This window comes from Arctopsyche grandis, chromosome 3 (assembly GCF_051622035.1).
Source record: "Arctopsyche grandis isolate Sample6627 chromosome 3, ASM5162203v2, whole genome shotgun sequence".
Classification (NCBI taxonomy): domain Eukaryota; kingdom Metazoa; phylum Arthropoda; class Insecta; order Trichoptera; family Hydropsychidae; genus Arctopsyche; species Arctopsyche grandis.
The window spans coordinates 36,124,160-36,150,569 of NC_135357.1; the positions used below are offsets into that span (position 1 = coordinate 36,124,160).

General features: G+C 39.9%; 1 protein-coding gene across 1 annotated transcript in view; it reads left to right on the top strand.

The window, feature by feature from the left end:
- The first annotated feature begins 14,142 nt into the window (after positions 1 to 14,142).
- The window catches only part of LOC143909322 (sodium-dependent noradrenaline transporter-like), a 64,780-nt gene continuing 52,512 nt past the window's right edge, over positions 14,143 to 26,410 (top strand). Inside the window, exon 1 of the mRNA XM_077427244.1 lies at positions 14,143 to 14,271. The gene's annotated coding sequence lies outside the window, so the exon portion shown is untranslated. The remainder of the gene's footprint in view (positions 14,272 to 26,410) is intronic.

Below are 26,410 nucleotides of genomic sequence, written 5' to 3' on the forward strand. Positions count from 1 at the left end.
TGTCACATAGATATTTTATATTTTTATTTTCATTTAATCAATCAAAGTACACTCGTCATTACAGATCGCTCCAATGCGACGAGTGTACTAATACAAATACAATACAATATCATCCACAGTGACATCTTTGGATAATTTTTTGCAGCATTTTATTATAGAAATTAGCGAACTTCAAGACGCTGAATAGCTTGAGATTGGAAAGGCAATGCCAATTTACAGGAACCGTTTCAATTAAATCAGAAAAATTGGCAAACTCCGAAAGGAAACCATCGATCTGAAGTCAAAAACCAAGGACCGACCAACAGCTACTAGTGGGAAACGAACCGTGACCACTCCCCTCGAGAGAATAATACGCTAACCACTAGTCCACGCTGCTGGTTATATAATACATATGCATATATTATATGAATATTTTAAGAATTTCGCATGCCGAATAAGATTACGTAGACTTTAATAGACATTAGACTCAATCGTGAGGGCGTACAGCGAGCAAAAAGTTAATATCCTTTGACGAAGTGAGTGGCTGTTGAAAGCTCCACTTGAAGAACACGAACAGACAACATTCAGTCACAATTTGCACACGACAAGCTTTCAACATCTCGTCTGATACGACCCATCAAACAACGAAACTTTTTATTATACGACTCTTAGTATAAAATAAACATAAATGTATATATGTATTTAACGAATAACACAAATACCGTCCATCGCTGAAGAAACGCATTTCTTAGCTCGAGTGATGACTAGCCAATTTCTTAGTTGCTGAGGCCAAATAATTAACTTCATATGATACGTCATCGAGTAATAAATTTTTCATAATAATATTATATACATAAAAACGAACGCAATGTATGTATGTATGTTTTTGGGTATGTATGTGGCGGGCGCTTGGACAAGTATGGATATTTCAAAAAAAAAAAATTTAGAATGCGTGGAGTATACATTATAGGGATGGCGATCGTGTTGAGGAGACGCGGGGAAATGGGGAAGTGGGGTAGCGGGGAAGTGTGTAGCGGGGGACCTGAGCGTCTGCCATATGCTCCTGATATTGAGCACCGAGTGACGTGAGGCCGAGCGAGGGGTGACGTCAGCGTCAGATGCGCTGCGCGGGAGCGTACACACATCCACTAAAAGACACACACACATTCATTCACGGCGTATTAATACTCACGCGCGCCTGTAAATTACCTTACACTACATATATTTATATATAACATAATTTCATTTCAATTTGTGTATCAATTCCTTTCCGAAGCCACGTTATAAGTCGTTGAATATAAATATGAGCCGTTATACATATTTGAAAGTTGCGGAAATCATTTTTCAATTTCAAAAACATTGTTTGTGTTTGACTTCATTCACAAATTGTTATAACTTATTTTAAGTCGATATGTCCAGAATCTCGGAAAAGCAGAATAAACGCATTACAGGCCACCGGTATTTTTTTAAATATTGTTAATCGCAAAACGTTATGTTTAATGTTTTACTAGATATCTCTCGAAATGAAGAAAAGTGGTCTTAAGCCACTTTCAAATATAACTTCTCAATATAAAAATTATACTATAAAGAGTTTTCACATGGTCGAGAATTTTCGTGATTTTCCTATAGGTTAGTATTTTTTGATTTTTATTTTTAAATTATGTTCACAGTACATTTTAGATCTATTCGAATAAATATTGATCCAGTGATCATCATCTATTTTATATATGTGTAACGTACGCCCCCGCAGCCGAGGGAGTGGGGGGAAAACTACCCCCGCCCTCGGATGCTGGGGAGTGGGAGAAAGTACCGCTACTTTCTCAGCTATAAAAGGAGCGCCCTTTTCTTCGGAAGTCGAGTCGGACCACAGCTTTCTCTGAGAGTCGCGCCACCTGCGCTACCTGCGCTATCAAACCCCGAACGCCAAACCTATGTAATTGAGGTTCAGCTCTCACGGACGTGCCCTCTCTGGGAGCGTGATGCTGACAGTGAAAAAATAAGTGACAGTGACAGTGAAAAACCCACATCCAAGATGGACAGTGAGCGTAGTTCCAGTGAAGTAGCCGCCAACACGCACACTGACGCTATCCCTGATGGTAGGTATGCAAGCCTCATGAAAGAACTTCTGACTCTAAGGGAAGAAAATGCAACCCTTAGAGATGTCCTTAAGCTGCAAACAGCGAGTCACGAAGCAGAGCGAGCAACTGCCCAAGAAGCCTTCGCCGTCAAATTGATGAAACTTACAAAATCGACCACATCTTCTCAGAAAACCACCCGCAAAACAACGAAACGTAAAAAGGTAAGTCCACCAAATCCACCTAAACCACAGTCGCCCAATGCCAACAGATTCGCGCCACTCTTGAACTTAGCCCTCCCCGAAACTTCCGATTCCGACTCAAATGACATCGAGCCAATGGAGGTCACCGTCAAATCCCCACCAGGAACCACACCACAAATCCACTCAAGTCAACCACAACCGAAAGAGAATCCCCGCCCCGTGGGCATCCGTAACTGGAAAAATTTCCGACAATCTCCACTTAATAACTCCCCCACAAGCACACACACGAGACAACCGTCCCAAAAAACGGCCCCCAGCACCCCGTCGGCTGACAAGCCTCATCAAACCCTTCACACATCTCAACCCCTCACCCCATTGGCAACTCGTGCCACCGCCTCAGCAACACAAAACACACGCCCAGCCCACCAGTCCACGAACTCGGGCTCAAATGCTCCCCCAACAACTGGCCCTAAGCCAAAAGTGGCCCCAATTTTCCTCAAGAACCCATCGGATTACAATGTAGTATACAGAAAACTTGGTTACAAGAATCACAAGTTTACATCCGTATATTCCGAGAATAAGGTGAAAATTTCACCTCTCACCATTACCGACTACCGTAACATCACCAAACTGCTCGTAACTGAGAAGTTTGAATTCTACGCTCATCCCCTAACGGAGGATAAGCCATTAAAAATTGTCATAAGGGGCATTAACCCAAACTTTTCCGAAAATGAAGTCCTCGTTGAACTGAACCGTCTTGGCTACAAAGCCACAAAAGCAACGATAATGAAGTCACGACGCAACTCCCAAAAAATGCCCATGTTCACTATTGAGACCACACGCGATGAAGAGGGGAAGAAACTCTTCAACCTCCCAAGCATCTTCGGTCAAATCGTACGCACAGAATCACTTCGCCGCGGTGACACTGTACCACAGTGCCACCGCTGCCAGGGCTTTGGACATGGCTCTTACAACTGCCATGTCGCCCCCATGTGCATCAAATGCACAGGTCCTCATCTGACCACCCAGTGTGACGTAAAAAACCCCACTCCAACTTGTACCAGCTGCAGAGGCCCTCACGTCTCCAGCTACAGAGGCTGCCTTGCAAACCCCAACAACAAAACCAAGAAAAACGCCCGTCAACCCCGAAACCCCACGCTCCCCCCACCTCCAAAACCACAGCAACCACATTACTCATACTCCAAATCCAACTTCCCACCTCTAACTCCCACCACCCTAGACACCCCGCCTAAAATAGTCACCCCCCCTAAACAAATCAACACAACACAGAACCAAAACTCAACCCCCTGGACGACTGAAAGCTTCAATCAAATGCAGTTTATGATGGCGTCCATCCTAGCCCAACTTACACAACTACAAAAATGACTCGATACCTCAAGATCGTTTACTGGAACGCCTGCAGTATACTCTGCAAGCGTGTCGAATTCGAGCAATTTTTGCTCCAACACTCCATTGATATCGCGCTAGTAAACGAAACTTGGCTCAAACCTGGTAACCGATTACACTTCTCAAACTACACTACGTACAGAAACGACAGAATAGGCAAAGCCGCCGGCGGCACAGCCATATTCATCAAACACACAATCCAACATAACTTGGCCCCGCGGCCGATCACCACAGGAATAGAACTGACGTCGGTAGAAGTTTGGACTAACACAGGCACCCCACTCATCCTCCATGCAGTCTACAACCCACCAAAACAACACTTACTCACCGCAGACTTGGACAACATTTTTTACACCAACAAACCCACCATTGCCGCAGGTGACCTTAACGCCAAACACCCCAGATGGAACAGCCGAACCACAAATAAAAATGGGAAAACTCTTTTAAGTTACTCCCAACTCTCAAACCCAAAACTCTCCGTCACGGCCCCAGACGAACCCACAAGAATCCCTACTAACCTCAAGGGCAGACCCGATATTCTAGACATCGTTCTAACCCAAAATTTTCCAGGCGCGCAGTCCTTGACTGTAATAAACGATCTCTCTTCCGACCATCATCCGGTCATACTAGAACTCACCAACACCCCCGTCACTATAAATCCCACCCTCCGCAGCACCATATCTTGGGAAAAATTCTCAACTCTTCTTCATCAAACCGTATCTTACCCCCACTCGATTCACACCACCCAAGACATAGACTCCGCCATTAATACCATCACCGATGAAATACAATCAGCCTTGGACGCCAGCACCACTACCACTCCTCACTCCCCTCTGCACCCGCAAGCTTTACCCCCAGATATTCGCGATCTCATTCGCCTCAAGAACAGAGCCAGGAAGGCATTCCAAAGGAACAAAGACCCTATCCTTAAACAGCGAATGAATAGACTTCAGCAAGACGTTAAAAACGCCCTGTGGCAACTACGTAACGACAACTGGGATACTAAACTCAGAGCGCTAGAAGACGGACATAACGGTTTCTGGAAACTGTCTAAAATATTCAGAAGCAACGGCAATAGAATCGATAGGATCAAAGTTGGTGACAACTTCGTCTACTCCACCACCGAAAAAGCAGAAGCCCTAGCAGACAGTCTCCGGGAACAGTTTTCTCTCTCAAACTCCAACCTACATAGCGACTTTTGCCAAAAGGTGGAAAGCTCCGTCAATAGCTACCTTGAAAATCCAGCCCCCGTACCCATTTTCGCCACTTCGCCGCTTGAAGTCCTAAAAATCATTAAAACTATCTCTGCTAAAAAGGCCCCTGGCCCGGATGGAATCTCCAACAAAGCTCTAAAAGAACTCCCTCAAAAAGCCATCGCTGCACTCACAGCAATACTAAACGCCACCAACAGAATCTGCTATTTTCCAAGTCAATGGAAACTTGCCAACATCATCCTAATCAGAAAACCCTTTTCGAACCCCTCCCTCGCAACAAGCTACAGACCCATCAGCTTGCTCTCCTCACTGAGTAAAATCCTGGAACGGATTTTAATCTCAAACCTCAACAACGAGATCGCTAAAATTGACCTCCTTCCCAAAACACAATTTGGCTTTAGACCTCAACACTCTGCAGTTCACCAGATACACAGAGTCGTTGAAACCGTAATAGACGGCTTCGACCGAAACATGTCCACTGGAGCAATCTTCCTAGATATTTCCAAAGCCTTCGATAAAGTTTGGCACGCAGGCCTCCTTTATAAAATGATTGCCGCTAACATCACCCCCCACTCAATTCGATCCATTGCATCCTTCCTAAGAGAACGGAAATTTCAGGTCAAATTGAAAGACCAAATGTCAACCCAGCGGGACATCTCCGCCGGAGTTCCCCAAGGCTCTATCCTCGGCCCCACACTATTCAACCTATACACACACGACATACCCACTCCCACCCATAGATACACAAACATCGCGCAATACGCCGACGACACTGCCATCTTAGCAAGCTCCATTAGCCCCAAGGGAGTCTCGCTTGCCCTCCAGAAGTACTCGGACCAACTTGTAGCGTGGTACGATAAATGGCTGATGAAAATCAACCCGGATAAAAGTCAGGCAATATTCTTCTCCAGACGTAAAAAACGGCGTAAACCAGGTAAGCCAGTAATCATAAATGACAAACCAGTCAACTGGACCAAGTCTACCCGCTACCTGGGGGTAATAATCGACCAGAAACTAACCTGGAAACCTCACATCACCAATGCGGTGCGTAGAGCTAGGGCAGTTACGTCAAAGCTTTACCCACTATGTAAACACAACAGCAAACTCTCGCTTAAAAACAAGTGTTTGCTGTACAAATCCATCATCCGCCCACAAATCACATATGCGAGCCCCGTCTGGGCTCACACAGCCATCTCCAACAAATCAATACTCAAATTACAGACTGTCCAAAACAAATTCTTGCGTGCCGCGGGAAACTATGACTGGTACACAAGAAACACTATTATTCACAGCGACCTAAACACTGACTACCTTGACAAACACGTACACAAACTTGCCGTGAACTACTTCAAGTCTCTCGGCAATATAGACAACCCCCTGATCAACTCCCTCAGTGAGACCAAACTCACGTTTAATCAAAGGCCCATCGACATTTTGAAGACGGGCATAGGCTAAAACTAGCATTCAGTTAAATTAAACAAATCACCACCGAACGGTCCCAAACCAGCTAACCACCCACTAACACACTAACCCCGACAATATCCCACAGATGATGCACTAATTTTGCTTAGTGTTCTAGCCTGACAAACGATCAACAAGCGAGCAGCCGCCAGCCCGCACTACAATATCAACGAGAGATCGATCTTATATAAAACGTTCGATAGATAGGTCAAGGGAGTGTCACTACCCGAGAAAACTATCGTTAAAATGTAGCCACAAAGAGTCTCTGAGAACTGTCGTTTCCTTTAGACTCCCATCTCTGCTGGTCTTTCCCTGTTCAGTCAAAGCCACCCACTTCACCCCACGTTACACTGGTGTCAGAAGTGTTTGACCTGAGCCGCAAAAGGAATACACCACGCAAAGATGCCCCCAAAAAGGAGACAGGCATCTCCTCACCAGTTGGACGAACCATCACGTGTGGAACGTCTGGAGGAGCAGATGGCGCGACTCGTCGCGCTTCTCGAGAGGGACACCACAACACGCACGCCAGCGATTCCGGCAAGCCCTTCAACGAGGGTCCTTCAACGAGCACACTGAGTCCCTCGTCATCAGTATGCAGAAACGACGCTACTCCACGACCTGTCACCGACCCCATGCTAGGAAGCACCATCCACAAGCAACCGACCGAGCTTCCTGTTTTCGACGGAACGGGCGACGTAGAACGATTCATCCGCGAATTTGAAATCGTGTCACGAGCCCTACGCTGCGAACCGACGGCAAACTCACTCATTCTCGCTCTACGAGGTCAAGCGAGAATATTCCTCATCGACGAAGTACCGAAAGAAGCGTACGAAGCGTACGAGGAGCTGAGGGAGAGGCTGGTGAAGCGTTTCAAATCTTCGCCACACCCGTACGATGCATTCCGTGACCTAATTTCCCCGTCGATCCGCAACAACGACGACATAGAAGCTCGGTTCGCGGACATCCGTCGAAAAAGGATGGAGGCTTTTCCAGAGCCTATCCCGTTGGACGTCCTAGACAAGATACTCCTCATATTGTCGTTTCACGACGAGGATATCCGCGCTGCCGTCTTCACCGCAGATCCGAAGACCCCACTGCAGGAGCTGTTACGGCTCGCAAAACACGCGAGGGATGCGAAACGGCTGAGGAGTCAAGGGAGGGGGGCGGCCAACAGACCAGCCCAAGACCACCAGCCTCACTTCAATACCGCAGCTCGAAACGCCAGCAGACCTCCCTGGCAAGCAGAGGGCCGTAACGGTCACAGACCTCCCTGGCAAGCGGAGGGCCGTAACGGCAACAGACCGCCCTGGCAAGGGCAAAGGAACTGCCGAAACTGCGGAAGCCCACAATGTCGCGGGCGGAACTGTCCGAAGGTACGGGCAGTCGAGAACGCCTCCGACGAGGAAGAGGTGCGATCCCAGTCGGGAAAAGAATAATGGTCAGTTCCACACGGGCAGGACTGATCATCGAAGACGAAGAAAAGCCCGTCCCAGTGTTAGGGAGCGTCGGCGACTCACCTTTCGTATTAGACACCGAAGGCGAGATCGGAGGAGTACCATGTAGGGTACTGTTGGATACCGGGGCAAGCGTCTCCGTTATCTCCAGCAAACTGTTCGCCAAAATTCCCCGCGAACATAGAAAAAGGGTGAACGACAAAAGGGAAAGAATACGAGTCGCAGACGGTCGACACGTAGCGATCTACGTATGGGCCGAGACTACGTTGGCAATTAAAGGCACACAAGCGAGATGGAAATTTGCCGTCACTGATTTCTCCTCAGAGGTCATCATGGGGATGGATCTCCTGCGCCACCTCAATACGATCGTCGAACTGGGAGGAACCACGACAGTGTTCACTTTCCGGAACGACATTGCCCCCCATCGACCAGTAAGTTCAGTCCATTCGTGTCAGGAAATAAAAAGACACGAACTGAACGGAAAGCGACAAGACGACCTGCCCCGCCAACTGGACGCTGCTATCATCGACCTACCACCTGGAAAACGGTCGACGATCGTCAACTCCCTCCTCCAACATCGACAAGCCTTCGCCCAAAGCGAACGGGACTTAAGCCAAGTCCATAAAGGGAGCCATCGAATAAATAGCGGCGACGCCGCCCCCATCAAACAGGCCCCTCGCAGAATACCGCTGCACAAGAAGACAGAGGTACGGTCCCTCATCAACGACTTGTTGACAAGACAAATAATCGAACCAGCAGCCGGTCCCTGGGCCTCCCCCATCGTATTGGTCACGAAAAAGACCGGCGAGTTGCGCCTCTGCGTTGACTATCGTCGGTTAAACGCCGTGACAACGAAAGACTCGTTCCCGATGCCACGAATGGACGACGTCCTGGACAGACTCGCGGGCGCCAAATTCTTCTCGACGTTGGACCTGCAGAGTGGTTTTTGGCAAGTCCCAGTCGAAGAGAAAGACCGACCAAAAACCGCCTTTACCACTGAATTTGGTCTGTTCCAATTCCGTGTTATGCCTTTCGGCCTCTGCAACGCGCCTGCCACATTCTCCCGGCTAATGGAAGACATTCTCGGCGACCTGACCGGATCAACCTTGGTATACCTCGACGACATCATAATATTTAGTCCGACCCCGGAGGCCCACTTGGAACACATCCAGACGGTCCTCAAACGCCTACTTGCGGTCGGACTCAAAGTAAATACGCGGAAGTGCCAGCTGTTTAGGAATGAGGTCTGCTTCCTTGGCCATAAAATCAGCTCCCACGGCGTCTGCACGGATCCAGAGAAGACAAAAGCCGTGAGAGAGTGGCCCACCCCCAAATCGAAGGCACAACTCCGCAGCTTCTTAGGCCTCTGCACCTATTACCGGAGGTTTGTGCAAGGGTTTGCGCAAACGGCGAAACCACTGCATCGTCTCACGGAGGAGAAAACAGTCTTCACGTGGGACCAAGACTGCGAGCATGCCTTCAATGCCCTCAAAAACGCTCTGACAGATGCGGAAACAATGGCATTCCCCCGACCTGAGGGAATCTATATTCTGGACGCGGATGCCAGTCAACATGCCATCGGAGCCGTGCTCTCCCAAGTTCAAGACGGCGAGGAGAAGGTGATCGGGTACTATAGTCGCACCTTGAAGGCACCGGAACGGAACTACTGCGTCACCCGGAAAGAGCTGCTCGCCATCGTCGACGCAGTAGAGCACTTCCACCACTACCTGTACGGAAGCCCCTTCACACTCCGAACCGATCACGCCGCACTGACGTGGCTCCGCAGCTTCAGAAAACCTGAAGGTCAATGGGCCCGCTGGTTGCTACGACTGGGACAGTACCACATGGACGTACAGCATCGAGCAGGGAAGAAACACGGCAACGCCGACGCCCTCTCTAGACGTCCATGTGACCCAGACTGCCCGAAATGCGCGAAAATAGAGAGCGAGCAAATAGCACCCGAAGCCAAACTCGTCACTCTAGGGAACCCACAAAGTCCCCAGGCCACCGACTCCACAATCTCACGCTTCATCGCCTGGAAAGAGTCCGGGAGACGACCACTGTGGGAAGAAGTGTCGGCAGAAGAACCCGAAGTTCGGATTCTATGGGCCCAGTGGGACGCCCTAACTGTCGACCAGGGTCAGCTCTTCCGGCGATGGGAAAGCCCAAACGGCGAGCGTCAGATCCTGCAATTGGTCATTCCCGAGAGCCACAGAAATGAAATCCTATGGGAGATGCACAGTTCCCCGACTGGCGGACACTTCGGCATCAATAAAACGCTAAAGAATGTCCGCCGCCGATACTACTGGCCAACATGCCGCCCCGACGTTATAAAATGGTGCGAAAAATGCCCCAGGTGTGCAGCGCAAAACGGACCACATACGAGGAACAGGGCGGCCATGCGGCAATACGTGTCAGGGGCACCGATGGACCGAATGGCGATCGACATATTGGGACCGCTACCGGTTACCAATAGGGGGAACCGTTACGTGCTAGTGGCCGCTGATCACTTCACAAAGTGGCCAGAAGCCATTCCCTTACCGGACCAAGAGGCGGAAACGGTAGCGGAAGCCCTAGTAACCCATGTCTTCGCCAAACTGGGCACACCTCGAGAACTGCACTCCGATCAAGGCCGTAATTTTGAAGCCCGAGTCTTTGCCGAAACGCTAGATAAATTGGGCATCTGCAAAACTCGGACGACCCCTTACCACCCTCAGTCGGACGGGATGATCGAGAGGTTAAACCGCACTCTACTGGGATACCTCCGGAAATTCCTGTCCTACTACGACGAGGAGGCAGAACGAGACTGGGACACGATGCTGTCCCCGTTCCTCATGGCTTACCGCTCAACCCCACACGACGCGACAGGAGAGTCGCCAGCCCTGATGATGTTCGGCAGGGAAATGCGCCTTCCGCCCCAACTTATCTACGGCGGACCCCCGGACAGTATACCCGAGCAATCAGCCCACAAATACGTCCAAAATCTCACAGAAGGGATGGCAGAAACGCACAAATTCGCTCGGAAACACCTCCAGAAGACGCACAAAAGAATGAAAGCGGCTTACGACGGGAGGATCTGGGAACCACGATACGAAGAGGGCGATCGCGTTTGGTTGCACAACCCAGCCAAGAAGCCCGGTCGCACCCTTAAACTCCAACCCCCTTGGGAAGGTCCGTTCCGGATTATTAAGAGGATCAGCGACGTGGTCTATCGGATCCGCCGGGAAACAGGGAACTCCCGGTATCTGGTGGTACACGTCAACAGATTAGCGCGATACCTCGCAACACCGGATCCGATCTTAAATTAAAAAAACCCGTAGTGTATTTCCCTTGCATTTTGTTTGTTTGTATATGTTTTTTATATGTTTGTTTGCATTGTTTATTTGTATATGTTTGTATAGTAATAAATCGCTCGAGACGACCGATCCTGAAGGAGAGGGCAGTGTAACGTACGCCCCCGCAGCCGAGGGAGTGGGGGGAAAACTACCCCCGCCCTCGGATGCTGGGGAGTGGGAGAAAGTACCGCTACTTTCTCAGCTATAAAAGGAGCGCCCTTTTCTTCGGAAGTCGAGTCGGACCACAGCTTTCTCTGAGAACTGTCGTTTCCTTTAGACTCCCATCTCTGCTGGTCTTTCCCTGTTCAGTCAAAGCCACCCACTTCACCCCACGTTACATATGTATTATCTTATTTTAATGCTGGTGTACATAGAAGGAAAGAAAACTCTAAAACCTAATTTATTACAATTCGTATAAATGTTCAAAATACATATGTATCATTGGCGTCCCATCATTGAACCAGAAGGATTAAAATGTTCTACCTAAAATTTAAATATTAATCAACAATTCAATTAATATAAATTCAAATCGTTGTCCATATTGATATTGTTCACTCGGATTAGCGAAGTTCAGAAACCGAATCGGCTATACCTGATGTAGTGGAGTGTACCTGATGTTATGGTATGGTCCGCCGTGTTGTTTTCTTGCACGGACCTGCCGTCTCAATTATGTTCTCTTCACGGTACTGGCGAATTTTTATGTATAGGCGTTCCGCCGAAATTTTTTTCTCATCTTTTCGAGCATTTAAAAAGTTTTCGCTAAGAATGTTTGTTTTTGAAGTTTTCGATTTGTGTCCATCATTCCAAACTTTTTTTTATTAAAATATCAAATATGGGAAGGGACTTGGCTCATGAAATGGTTCCTTCAAAACAAATCAATGCGGAGCGCGCGGATACCAATAAAGAGGCCTTGAAACGTTACACTCTCGATTTTATGATAAATCATTCATAAGATTAAGTTTTGAAGACAAACAAGATGTTATTAAGAAAAGTAAAAAATGATAAATTATACGCATCACTTCAAGAATATTATTGAATAATAACAAAAACAAAAGAAAATCGTTTTCTATTATAGAGGTCACGAGCCGTCGTGCAATTAAATGCAGCGAAAATGCACACCAAATGTTTACGATACCAAAATCATAAACTGTCACCTCCTAGTGCATATCACTGGCATGCTTACATTTATAATCACGAAAGAAAGAGAGAGAGACAAAAACCCGCTTCTAATGTATTGTTTCAAATACAATTATCAGTGAAGTATGGCACGCTCGGCCAATTATGTTATGCTGCGTACGGACCAAACCAACGACGATTTTGGTCCAACGTTTTAACCAGCAGGATAAAACCAGTAGCGTACAAAATATCGAAATAAAAATTAAATTTAAAAAATTGAAATTAAATATCAAAATTAAAAATATTATTATTATATTAAAATTAAATTCAAATATAAAATTAAAATAAAATATTGAAAGTTAAAACAGAACATGCCCAATTTAAATAAATTTTCGAGATTGACCTAAAATTAGATCATCAACAATCACATACAGGTAATCCTCGACTTTTGTTTGTCGAAGATGTTTTGACTTACGAAGATACGCACTAAGATCGAAAAAAAAATCAAAGAATTATTATTTTTACTTCCCCGTAATGCGCAGTTACTGAGAATATCTCATGTATAAGTATGGGTGACCGAGCGATGGTCCCAACCCGGTATGTTGTCGGTTTATCAAACGAAATTTTTTTAGTCTTCAATTGTTTCTCTCGTCGAAATAAATCAATTAATTAAATCATTTCAGAGGTAAATTTTATCGGATAATGTGTGATTATTAATTTTATTTCGACGAAAGAAAAAAAACCCTTTGACAAATCACCGACATCCGACACCGCGTTTTTTTATGAATTGTTTTTTTTTTATCGATCGTCGACGGTAGAAATACAGTAACATCTCGTGACGACTTTAACAATATTTTTTTTCGCTCGTAAGCAGAGAAATTATAATATTTCTCTGGTTTTAAATGCGCATCGTCGTAATTCAAAACATTGTTGTAATTCAAAACATCAACGATGATCTAATTTTAGCTCAATCTCGCTCTTTAGCTTGATTTTGATATTTAATTTCAATTTTAAAATTTAATTTTTATTTCGATATTTTGTACGCTACTGCTTGTTAAAAAGTTGGCCCAAAATCGTCGTTGGTTTAGTACATAAGCACCATTAATAAATAATACTTTTTTTTTATTCAAAAATATTATAATGTCCATCGGTTGTAGGATTTTGAATATGTTTGAATATGTTTGTATTATTTTGAACTAAATAGTCTTTCAAGTCGACGATCTAAAGCAAATTGTGTAGGTAATCTGTTAAATATAATACATACAAACAGTAGTGTCACCCTAATGAATTCCATAGGTTTCCGGAAACCCGTTATTTAATCTAAAAATTCATATAACTCTTGTCAAAATCTATACAAATCTTGAAAATTTAATGAATTAATGTAATAGTGCCTTGGACGAAAAAAATGTACATAGTTACATACATATTTTCAAAATAATTTTATTGAAAAAAAAATTGGAAACCCGTTGTTCCAAAATTGGGGTGACGCCACTGCATACAAGTGTAATGGTAGGAGTCGTATAATTTATTATTTTTCGTTTAAGGATGTATCATACATACATTAAATATGTAAGTTTAAACATATTAAAAATTATATCTCAACCTTAAATAAAAGGCATGTTTTGTTTTCATCCAAAAAAAATTGAACAAATAATTAGGGATTAAATATGACCTTTTAGGGATTAAAATAGTTAAGCAATGAGTTTTCCACGAAAAGACTTGTACTTTTAATGATTTTTTTTAGCAACCTGAGGACTACTCGATGCAATATATGTACATATGCAGACAAACATTTATTAAAGAAAGAGCGCGGAAAAGTGTCGTGACGTTGCGGTCCAAATTGCGATAATTGTCGTGCAAAACTGGACACGTGTTCGAAGTCTGTTTATCAGCTTATTAGTGTGGGGTGGGGGTTGGCAGCAGTCGCGACCAACTCAGTCTGTCTGCGGCCGTGCTGTTGGCAGCACGCTTCCGCACGCCGCACTGGCGCTGCCAGTCTTCGCGATTTTCCCGCCACTTTTTCAAAAGTACGTTGATTGCACTACAAATCCCCTTCCTTTATTCATTCAAACGTCGATTTTTCAGATGACAAAAAAAAGTAAAAATTCAAATAATAAAAAAAACAAATGTTGGGTTTCAATTCTTTCAATATTCAATACCGCATATTGAAATCGTCAGTTGTTTACATATGTACATAAATACGATAACAACTTATTTTTCAAAAATGCTAAATATTTGATCAACATATGTATGTTGTTTTAAGGTTTATTTATTTAATTTTAATAAATAAAAGCACAAAAATGTATTTTCGATTCCTGCAAAGTTTTGCAAAACAGATTCAATTCACACGAGTCATATTTTTATAAAACATATTTTTTTAAACATATTTTAAAGATTTTTACTATAAAATTTTGAATATAATAAAAAAATTTAAACAACGTTTGGAAAATAATATTGATTGAATCAAATTTGAATTTTGTTTTTAAAATTTTGCTACAAAATGAACGCAATCAATTGCTTATTTCAACCGTAACTTCATAATTATTTTCTTAAAGCACATTTTCAAAATTATTATTAATTAATTATTTTTTTAAAGCACATTTTCAAAATGATTATTAATTAATTATTTTTTTTAAGCACATTTTCAAAATTATTATTAATTAATTATTTTTTTAAAGCACATTTTCAAAATTATTATTAATTAATTATTTTTTTAAAGCATATTTTCAAAATCTTTATTAATTAATTATTTTTTTAAAGCACATTTTCAAAATGATTATTAATTAATTATTTTTTTAAAGCACATTTTCAAAATTATTATTAATTAATTATTTTTTTAAAGCACATTTTCAAAATTATTATTAATTAATTATTTTTTTAAAGCATATTTTCAAAATCTTTATTAATTAATTATTTTTTTAAAGCACATTTTCAAAATTATTATTTTTTTAAAGCACATTTTCAAAATCGTTATTAATTAATTCATTTTCGAGATTTTTAATACGTGCTGTTGAATTTTTAATTAAAAAAAAAAACTCTATACCTTGGATTGAATCAATTATGCAAAAATTGAATCGGAATGACCGCAATTAAAAACTATACTATTTGTTTCCCCAATAAATGACCAACATAATTTAATAATTACAGACTGATTATAAAATAAAAAAATAGTATTCATCTTCATTTAATGTCTGTGAATTACGGTTCGGTGATTATTGGTCACAAAGCGCTCGCCAAAAAGCCACTAAAATCTCTATAACGGAACATCTGGTAGCCGAAAAGTACATCATACTATCATACTAACGAGAAATCGAGAGCCAAATATTCCGTATTCGCGATTTTAATGGCAAAAATTACCTTTTGGGCGATCGCAATGTGACTAAAAATCCAATTACCGTTGAATACATACATACAATAATTTCACGTGTGATTTTATTTTATTTATTTAACCATTATCTATGTATTTATATAAATAATAAGGATTACACCATAACCGTCATTTTTTATATGCCAAGTCAACTGTGATCTGTAAGAGTCAAGAAGTTACTGAAATGAAAGGATATACATATATTAAATGGGCGTTTAATTGATTCGTATATGAAGATCGGTATTAAATTATTATTGCCATTATTTCTTAATATGTATTTGATGTAATTTTGCTAACATAGCTTTCAATAATCGAATGTGTAAAACTTTTTCGAAAGGTATTCGGCTAAAAGGTTAATAAATAATTCACGTTCGAAAATTTATCTGAAAATCTCGCTAATTAATTACTCACGTATATGTAATTAATGTTCATATACACATTCTTTCGCATGAGAATTGATTTATCACATTCTTCGCGTCGTATATATTCAATAAATATTGTTCATTTCAAACGTAACCAATCGCATTGTAACGTGTAACGTAACATGTTGCAATTATAAAAAAAAACAATGATGATAACAGTTTTATTGTTCCGAACCGTATTGACGCAGTGATTTCCAATTAGTGTTGAAATTAAATATTTAAAATGGAATTCCTATGGTTTGTGTTCGTTTTCTTCGCGGTAATTTATTTACCACTCTGTTTTGCATTCGATTTGCCATGTCGAATGTGGAATTGTTCATTTGCGGGATATTTAGCAAGGTTCATTACGCTCGTATGTACGTACTATTTCATATTTGCCAAGAGATTTAAGCGTCTTGCAACTTTATTATTGCTAAAGTTAAGTTAAGTCGTCAAAGCCTTAGAAATGTCCTGTAGTTATGATCGAGTGTGTTTTTGACTCCAAGAGTAATACACTATAAACTTAGTACTCTATTTGTCTACTCAAATATGTTTGTTATTATTGATTTTCTTCTCAAAATTAATTAAAATATTCAAATAAAAAAACATAAATTATACTGCAATTTGAGCCAAATACTATAAAAAGTGGGTTTTACATTTAAATCAATTTATTTTTAGCTCAATTAAAAAATTGTACTCCTCATATAATTTTTTTCTATTAAATAAACCAAACATCCTCTTCCTTTACTATGTTTATTTATTTGATTTTATTTAAATAGAAATATAGAGTATTTCAATATTAAACGAATTTTTGTTATAAATCTAAAAGAATAGTCGAAATATGATTTTTCTAAGTGGAATTTTATTTAATTCTCATATAAAGACAATTTAATATATTATCCCAATTAATTCAATTCAGATTCGTGTAAATACTAGTACGAGTTTTTAGCTCGAAATTTTACTAAATTAACATTCAGCACACTTCCAATTAAACCTTTTGAACGAAAATAAAAAATAGTGTGGCCAGAACACAATAAACATGTTTCAATAGAAAAAACTCAATATAAAATAGTATTAACAGTGGGAAAAAATCCCAAATGAAAATACGTACTTTTGACTTTTGATTTGAACTGGTTGACTACTTAGAGAGATTTGAAAGCTGAAAAGTACTACAAATGAAAGATAAAATACCCAACTATTGATTCCAATATTCATTTTGAACAGGAAATTAACAGATTTTGAGACATCGATTTAAAAAACACATATTTTTCTGAATCTCCAGCCAATCAACATTTTTTTATTACCAGATTCGTGTGTACTAGGCATAGATCTATAAGAAAATTCATATCTCGTCTCTTAACCATTTTTCGTGTCGAACAGTGTAATGTATGTTTGACTCTTGAATTGAATGTATGATTGAATTGTATGTTGAATTGAAAAAAATATACAACTAAATAATAAATAGTACAACCGACCAATCACAAACGTCTTTGACCAATCCAGCCAATCAGTAACCACTTTGAATCCAATCAATTCAATTCCAGCCAATCAGAAACTAATTATAGACGCCGTTTCGGTTTTATAATTAGAATATTTAAATCAATAGTTTGTTAAAATGCTGCTTATTTGCATTTTAAATAATGCTTCAGGTGACATGGCACTTTATTCATCCAGATTTTCATAACTTTCCGTTTTCTTAACCTTTTTTTTCCTTTTAGTATTGTTATATGTATACTCGGCATTAACGAATAGATGTAGGAAACCATCCTATCTGGAAAAGTCAGAAATGATTGTAATATTTATACTTTTTCGCGTACTAATTGTACTTTCGGTTGAGAATCGCTTTTTTACTATGTAAAAATGAATATTTATTTGATTTCCCGCCATGCAAATCTACAGTCAATTAATAAAGACCAAATTTTGTACACCTACCATCTCATAGTGTTTAAAAATAGACAGTGATCTGATTCCAAGGTCAAAGGGTTGTCCTATGAGTTATAAAATTCTCAGAATATGATCCGTTTTATACTTTTTCCCCATCGTACATAACTCACTAATTAAAATCAAATTTATACAAGACCGTTAACTGAAAAACGATCAATAGTTGTATTAATAAGTAAGGTTATATCATTTCAATAATACAGAAGCACAATAGTCATGTATAGGTACTATGTAGGTATATATGTATTGTGCAAGATTGAATCATTGCAATTTGCGGTTTGCAGTATATAATTACAGCCCTACGTATGTTCATAGAACGGCTACATATTCCATTCGATTTCAGTTTACGTCCAGCTTTGACTTTATGTAATATGAATTATTAATTACTAGCCGGATAGTCCGGCGTTGCTCGAGCAAGGGAGACTTTTTCAGATAATTAGATTACTATAAGTCATAAGATATCAAAATTGGCAGTTCTATATTTAAAACTGTGGAACTACATTTGCCCGAAATTATCCTTCCACTTCCAAAACCCATCTACCATTCAAATTATTGTATTATAACTAATGTATAATATATGTAGTATATCAATTTTAATGGTATTGAAAACTGTGGATTTGCAAAACGGACAAACATTCATCTGTAAGTAGTTCAATTTTGACTTACCTTTTTGTTTTTTTGATTTTTAAATGCTTTTTATTATTACGAAATTATGTTCACAATACATCTTATATCTATTTTAATAGCTACTGATCTACTGATCATTTTCTATTTTACATAGTATTATATTATTCTAATGTTAATGTACAGCATAATAGGAAAAATAGCTCAAAAACCTATTTACAATCCTTATAAATGCTCATAATACATCTAATACATAATATTAATTAAAGACTTTCTAAAGTCGATGACCTAAAGCAGATTGTGTTTAGGTAATCTGTGTATATACCTGAAGGGTATAGACATTTTGTTGTAATCACCGAGACTCTTCATAAATGTGTTAGTATGGTTTTTAGTAGACACCGGATAGTCACAGTGCTATCCATTGTTCCATTGTTGTAAATCCTTTGTAAAAAAGGTTCGGCAAACCTTTAACTATGCATTTACAACCTTTGAACAATATGCGGCACCTTCTGGGTCCGGTGACTAGTTATTAGTGATTCTGTCATATAATATACTGGTTAGCTTGTTAGTAATGTCTGTAACAAACGAGCCTTTAAACTGGTCTGTCCAAACTACCTTTTTATGAATTTGCTTTAGCGAATGCTAAAACTTTAAAACGTTAAAACGCAAATTTTCTTTGTGTTTGGACAGTTTTCTGATTTCACCATTTTGTATCTATAATAATATAGAATATAGCAGAGCATCGCAACGTGAGTGACCCGGCATTTTTAGGGCCGCGGGCACCACTTCGATCTAACGCGTGCGAGTGAGATGAGAAAACCGATGTCAGTTAACGTTTTGTCACCTATGTATGTATGTACGGACTAGCTAGCGACTGCCGATGAAGTTCATATGTATGCACGTAGCTGACAAACTCTACGAGTATCAACGAGTTGCGTGGCTCTGGAATATAGAATAATAACCAAAAACAATTGAAAATCATTTTCTATTATAGAGGTCACGAGCCGTCGTGCAATTAATTTGCAGCTAAAATGCACACCAAATGTTTACCATACCAAAATCTTAAACTGTCACCCCCTGGTGCATCTCACTCGCACGCCCGCATTTACAACCACGAAAGAAAGACAGATAGAGACCAAACCAGAGAAATTTTATATTAATAGAAGTGGCTTTAGGCATCATATTGTTGTCAAGTGACGATTGTCCACAGGAAATCCTAAATAATTTAAGCATCAGTCGTATTTGATGCTTGGTGCTCGACGTACTATATCCGATAAAAACTTCTCTGTTTGTTTATATTACTTGCAAGATGGGCAAGCATCGGTAAAAATTGCACAATGCATTCAAAAACACACAATTTTAACAACAAGGGATAAATTTTTATAAGTCAATTGATCCGATTGTATTCCATGCGTTGTAGCGTATTTATAAAGACGTACTGCGTAATATTGACAACAATTATTTATTCGTAAGGGCCCTTCTATTATTATTACATTTCTCTGGACCAAACTTCCGCTTCTAATGTATTATTTCGAATACAATGCTCAGTAAAGTATGTCTCTTTCGGCCAATTAAATAAGTATATTAATAAATAATACTCGTTTATTCTTCAAAAATATTATAATTTTATAATTCATCCGTTGTTGAATGACCAATAGTATTTCGCATAGACAATAGAACATTGTACGTTCAAAATTTTATTACTTAAATGTTATTACTAATAACTTATTAGTCGAGATGGGGTAAAAAGGACAGAATGTGCATTTTTAAACCTGTATCTTCCTACGGCGGATGGATTTTAGCATTTCTCACTAGGATTTTGAAAAGCATCGAAGCAGCCAAAGGGTTAAAGCAAAAACGTTTTATCTATCGATACTAAAAATGGCATTGGATAAAATGGCAGTATCGCAAACACGCAGAAATTGTAATTAAGCGATCCTTTTAAAAGTTCCACGGCACCGACGGATCCATACTTTAATTTCCTGTTCAATTAAATTCAATTTCCTGTGCAGTTTCCACTTACAAAAAAGAAGGATCACGTAAAATTGTCTGCGACGCAATTTTTAATAGGTTTCTTTTTCTTTCTCATATTTAATTTTTTGCGGCTGATGTTTAACATGTTGACAATGCGATTAATTTACAATACGTTATGTGTCAATTTAATCGAATTAGATGACTGGATCGTTTAAAACGTATTGCACAGCTTTGAAACAGGCCATGGTCGAAAACGGCGCTTCCTTGACCCGAATATATCATGCTAAAAATTGACGATGATACAAATGGTTTTTTAAACGTTCATAATTATTATAAATTAAACAACAGGTATCTACACACAGACTAAAGGCTTATTCTACTGTATAAAGTTGACTTTTTCTTGGTTTGTACTTACTTCTCTAACTTTCACCCACTCGAGCAACGCCGGGCAATTCAACTATGTAGTTCAATGCTCAATGCTTTGCACTCCTCATTTTCATTTTCATATACAGTCCACCCCCAAACCCCGCTTAAATAGTAAACGTGTTAAAAATAAGAACAATCTAATATATAATTTGGAAAGAGACTTTGTATGTAGCCTTTGTTCGTTGGGTCGTAAATCCGTGACGTCATCGAACAAATAATTAGACTTTTTCCCGGGGGGCAAAGGCGCCGAGGGCGAAGCCGCCTTCGCACCTGGGGTGGAGCCAGGCACCGGATTCTGGTATACATATACATTTATCCAGCAGCATATCTCGGTCATTAAGAGGGCTGGACAGCAGCGCCTCGTCCACACAAACGTACTATACTTCTCCCTACCTCAATTATGGCACTAGAGAAATTATTTTTTAATATGCTATGGATATCCACCATTGGGGTGCATCTATCGTTTTATTTTTTTGATTAATTATTTTTATAGGAGCTAGGAGCCGCCAAACATCTATAAAATCGCCTCTTTTTTACACCCACGAAAAGAGTCTAGCGTGCTTATTTAACGGTCGATTTAAAAAAAAAATACGCCAATAGATGCACAGAAAATATCTTTCTCATACCGATGATGAAATTTTTTTAAAAATTGGTCCAGTTTTGGAGGATAAAATAGTAGAATACCAAACCTCGATTTTGTCAATTTAAAACACATTTTATCTGGTCGAAGCGCAACTGTCGCATTCACTCAATATATATATTGATATATATTGTCGCATTCACTCAATATATACATACACTCAATATATATATATCGAAGAAAGGAACAGTACCAAAATTAAGGTTTCGGGTGTACAGCCCTCTTAAGCTTCTGCCTATCACCGAGAGGCGCCGGGTTCGATCCCATGAGCTGACCTCGATTGAAAATAAATTTTCAGAGTACATCTGTAGTGCTGCTGGTCAGACTTGGATATTTATGACTCCAGGTCGATCGTTTCCGAGCAAAGTTTGCCAATTTCTCTGATTTCACTGTTGAAACGGTTCCCGATTAAAATTGGCTAAAAATCCTTCCTACCTACTATGTCACCACTATTTGAGTATGATTAATCTACAATAAAATTTATGTATAATTCATAGATGTCTCGTTAATTTGCGAGTTTTTCAGTGTCTCGTAATTCAACGACTTGTAATAAAAATGCTGCATTGTTTGTAATTGGCCAGGAAGGCGCATTGGAGTTTACCTGTTTATATGTATGTATGTAAAAAATAAATAAATAAATAGTAAATATATTTTTTTATAAGAGACTTACTGGAAAAGACTTCGATAATGGTTTGATGTAGTTTATTGAAATGTAAAATTTGCACGTGGTGGTTCAGCGGAGCGTACGGAACACAAGTTGTCCGTACGCCGTCTGCTCGAACTCTGTCGACCGTCGCGTATTTCCGCTTGGGCCGACACTAATGCCAACTCGTCAATAATGCCAATCGACAATCAGTTAATAAGACTGTTTGCCACACGTCATTACAAAAGTCGGAACATAGTCCCACATAGGAAAACTGTTGAACAATACAGTTATTCTACAGAGTTACAGCATTACTGACGAGTCGTTTACAATAAATCATAGCTCTTAAAATAATTAAATAGAGGGTGAATAATGAAACCTTTGCCTCATCCAGTGTGAGGATAAAATCAATTTATTGGTTCAGTAATATTTCAACTTATAGGTATACCTCTGGTGAATGTTGTTTCTATTTACATTAAAATTTTTGAAATCTCCTTTGAAGCTGTGAATAAGCATTACAAGATAAGTTTACTTTAAAGAAGAGAGAGTGGACTGTATATGGTTTAAAACTTAAGCATTCCTCATCTTGATGTTAACTTAGACAATACAATGTTGACACTGTTACAGTTGTCAAGACAGATCAGCTATTACCGATCAACTAAACTTGATTAGTGAGTGTAATGCTCCTAAGTTAACTTGATTTCATCAACAAGTAGCACAAACATTGCTAAATTAAAAGTAAATTGGAAAGTCATTCATTCATTCCTACAAGCAGGAAATGAAGGCGAACTATGATTATAGATGTCTCTACGTTAAACATCGAAATGTTCAGTATTATAATATTTACTTATTCTATGATTCACATAAATACTATAAACAGTAAGAGTTAACTTATGTTTTCATAACAAGAAACATAAGACCTGCGGATGACTCCCGGCAGGTTATAATTAAGTAGACATGAAATAATTTAAGATGCTCCATTAAGTGTGGCTTGGAGACTAACATTAACAAATCATGAATCTAATTTTAACTGTCAAATTTGAACAGTTTATTTTAAACTCGGATATAATCCTTCCGAGTGATGACATGAGACAAGTCTTATATTATAAAGACAAAATGATTAAATTAAATTCGGAGATATATACTGCCGAATGTTAAAATGAAAATAGCTTAAATTATACACACAACACAATTAAAGTGAATTACGGAGTACTACTATTAACATTGAATGATTTAAACTCATGATTACATCTAATAAGTAATATGAGTTGGGGGTAGTGTCTTCGGGTTAAACTAAGCTACCGAAGTTGACGGAATTGAAGCTGCTGTTTCTCCTCCCTCTTGCTGATCTTCCTTCCTGTCAAGTGGTCCTTGTGGTAGAATCGGCAATGGCGCCACTAGATGACTGGACCGACGAAACTCTCCGCTGGCAGTAAAGACGTCGACGACTCGAACTCTGCCATCTGGTCCGGGATACAATTTAGTGACTCGACCCAAGACCCATCGGGTTGGCAGCATGTGTTCCTCCTTTAACAGGACCATTTGACCCACACTCAGATTGTTGCTCGAGTCCTTCTTCCATTTGTGTCGTAACTGCAAAGAATGTAAATATTCCGCCGACCAACGTTTCCAAAATGCTGCTGTGGTCAATTGTATCTGAAGCAGATTGGCATGGACATTAGTGTTATATTTAACCTCCATTGGAAGAGCGAGTAAGGATCTGCCAATTAAGAAATGTCCAGGTGTGAGGGGTAAAAGGTCTAGTGGATCCGAAGACAAGGGACTAAGAGGACGGGAATTCATGCAAGCTTCTATTTGAGTCAATACCGTACAAAATGATTCGAAATTTAAGGTGGTGGCCTTTAACACCTTGTTTAAATGAATCTTCATGGATTTAACCGCTGCTTCCCACAGCCCTCCCATGTGAGGCGCCCTTGGCGGGTTAAACTTCCAACGAATCCCTTCGGAGGCTACATACCGTAGTAGCTTCTCCTCATGAGGACGTTCGTAAATTAATTTTACTAAATTAACGAGTTCACGACTTGCACCGACAAAATTAGTAGCATTGTCGGAATATATCGTATTGGGCCTGCCACGTCTGGCTACGAATCTTCTTAAACAATTTAAGAAATTTGAACTCGTTAAGTCTCCGACAAGTTCCAAGTGAACTGCCTTACTGGAAAAACACACAAAGACACAAACGTAACCCTTAATTATCTTAGAATTCTTATTGCAACCACTCTTCACAGGAAAAGGTCCTGCGAAATCTATCCCCACATGACTGAAAGGAAAATTCGCAGTGGTACGTTCAAGCGGGAGTAATCCCATTAATCTATTGTGTGACAGTGGTTTATTTCTGAAACAAATGACACATGAACGCACCACTCCTTTGACAGTATTATGTCCGGCCAATGGCCAATAGGTCTGCCGCAATAACGACAGTAAGGCTTGAGTACCCAAGTGAATATATTTCAAGTGCGCATCTCGGACAATCATGTGTGTAAGTTTATGCTTATTTGACAAGATAATGGGTGACGTTGATAGAGTTGTTCCCAGAGGAAGTCTACTTCCAACACAAATTAAATTCTCATGGAATAGAGGGGACAATTTAGCTAATTTACTGCTACTGGGAATTGGATGTCCCTTGCTCAGCAAACGATATTCCAATGGAAATGATTCCATTTGCGATAACCTTATCAAATTATTTAAAGCATCTTTTAATTCTAAAGCGGACGGTTCGTTATTTTCTTTAACGTTTAATTGTTTATTCCTTAGTGGCCGACGAACATATGATAAAACTCGAAGGAGTCTTGGAAGATGAGAATGTTTATCTATCCAATTATTTTCCCTCACAAGGGTAGCGTTAGTGACTACCCTTCTCTCTGGAAGATCTATTGTGATCTCAGGAGGTCTTCGAGGCCATCGTGATTCGTCTAATTTCAACCAACTAGGGCCGTCCCACCATAACGAATTATGATTTAATTCTGATGGTTGAGTCCCTCGAGAAATTAAATCTGCTGGATTGTCTGTAGAGGAGACATGGTACCACTCAATGGGTTGAGATATTGATTGGATTTCGGCCACTCGATTGGCAACGAAGGTGGTCCATTTACATGACTCTCCTCTAATCCAATGCAATGCGACGGTTGAATCCGTCCAATAATATTTTTCATTAATATGAATTGTTAATTGGTCTATTGTTGACTTCATTAACTTTGATAATAACATAGCGGAGCACAGCTCTAAACGCGGAATAGTTACAAAACTGAGCGGAGCGACTCTCGAACGAGAACACACAAGATGACATTTGGAATTTCCCAATTGATCAGTACATTTTACATAAATACAAGCACCATAAGCTTTCTCGGATGCGTCACAAAATCCGTGTGCCTGTATATTAATGACATTATTTAGTATTATCAATCTAGGAATTTTATAAAGTTTCATGACTGTATTGGATAATTGACAATCTTTCCATTTTTTGAAGATTGTCTGAGGAATGAATTCATCCCAACCAATGGTTTGTTGCCAGACAGATTGCATTAATATCTTATAATTAATTAACAATGGAGATAATAGTCCTAATGGGTCGAAGATCTGACTAATTACTGATAAAAAGTTTCTTTTTGTTATATTTTCAATCTCGACTTCGGTTTGAACCTTAAATACAAAAACGTCTTCCCGCGGTTTCCAAAATAAACCTAAAGTTTTGTGTGATTCGTTAGAGAAGTTAAAATCTGAACAATCGTCAGCCTTAACATCCGTGATTATATCGGAGTTGTTCGATGTCCATTTGCTTAAGGGCATACCGGCTGATAATAATATGGTTTCCAGTTGAACCTTTAATAATTTACCAGCTTCAATAGTATTAGTTCCCGTGAGCAAATCATCAACATAAAAATCACGTTCGATCACTTTACTAGCGATGGGATATTTGTTTCTATTCTCCTCTGCTAACTGATTTAGACATCTAGTAGCTAAAAATGGGGCTGAAGCAGTTCCGAATGTTACTGTATTAAGTTTGTAATGCTTGAATTTACTCTGGGGATCTGTTCGCCAAATGATTCGTTGTACATTTTTATTTTTCTCTGCTATTTGAATCTGTCGGTACATCTGCTTAATATCCGCAGTAATCACGTATTTATGGAGT